General features: G+C 38.9%; 1 protein-coding gene across 1 annotated transcript in view; it reads left to right on the forward strand.

Annotated features, from left to right (window-relative positions):
• LOC119585811 (solute carrier family 25 member 36-like) overlaps positions 1 to 1,261 on the forward strand; it is a gene marked incomplete at its 3' end in the record, with an annotated part of 29,761 nt that overhangs the window by 12,545 nt on the left and 15,955 nt on the right.

The following is a 1,261-nucleotide window of genomic DNA, read 5'->3' on the forward strand; positions in this document are numbered from 1 at the left end:
ACTAAGGTTTTGCACAATGCAAGGTATATGTGTCATTGACCTTTCGCAGTTTGTAGAGTTTTCTTTAAAAGACTATCAAAACATCAATTACCTGTATTAATTTAAAGATAACCATTCATTTTCATTTATTCCTCCTTGAGTAATGTTGCCAAGAACCACCAAGTGGTGCCCCTGATATTGCGCGTTGCCTTTATAAGGAGCGCCACTGATAAGTAACATGGGGGGGGAAAGTTGTTATTGTCGGGAACGATTTCTAGGCAGGATGTGTGCATTGTTGTCAGGGTGGAATAATTCAAGGTCATGGCTGGCACTCCTATCCTCCCTTCCCCTCAAGTTTCCACATCCCTCACACCTTTTAGTAACAAGCGTGTTTTAACGAGAAAGGTCAGTGCGACGGGAGGACCAACATTAACAGTTCCAAGTATACTCTTGCCCTACTAGCGGTTTCTGACCTACATTCCTGTTGAGTGGACGAGTAGTGGCATTACAGTTGTGTATGGATGAGCAAAGAAACTACTCGTGTGTGAATGTATAAAATGCATTGAGTGTATGCTGTTAAGACTGATAATTAGTGATATATACTCCCAAAGATAAGCACGTTCTCCGTGAACTCGAACGAATAATATGGAAGAGATTAAGATTTTAGAATAACATAATGATAACATTGTTGTAGTTAACAGAGCCTTGAATGGCACCATTAGTGGAATAGTTATGTAAAAGCACGAATAGGGGAATTTCAATGGCACTCTTACAAATATAACCTTGACAGCATACAATCTGAACTACCAGTCCAATAATTTTCCGCAGGGTATTGCAATAAAGGGATAACAAGGGAATCTCAAAAGGGATCATTGACCAAATGTCTTATTTTGATGGAATAACGTAAATCATAGTTTACTTTAATACGTGTTTTTTCGTTGACCACGCGCTTCGAGGAGCGCGAAAAACGCCCCTTTTAAATACACGTCTGCGAAGTCTGATTAAGTACTGTGTTTGTGTATTTGCTTGTGCTTTTTGTGTATTGTTATGGATACACGTGTTTGAGATGTTAATTTAACACATCAACTCCAATTGACATGCAACCTAATATATCAGGGTTTTTTCTTTCTTTTATAGTAACGTCACCATTGCATACATTCTTCCTTTTGAAAGATGGTGAATCAGACCGTAGCATGAATTATGAGGGTGTCCATTAGTTTAGTTTTTTTTTTTGTGGCTGACGCCAGTGTTTGCGTATTTGTGCCAGCCAGTATGTATGGTG

This window comes from Penaeus monodon, chromosome 20, assembly GCF_015228065.2.
Source record: "Penaeus monodon isolate SGIC_2016 chromosome 20, NSTDA_Pmon_1, whole genome shotgun sequence".
Lineage (NCBI taxonomy): Eukaryota > Metazoa > Arthropoda > Malacostraca > Decapoda > Penaeidae > Penaeus > Penaeus monodon.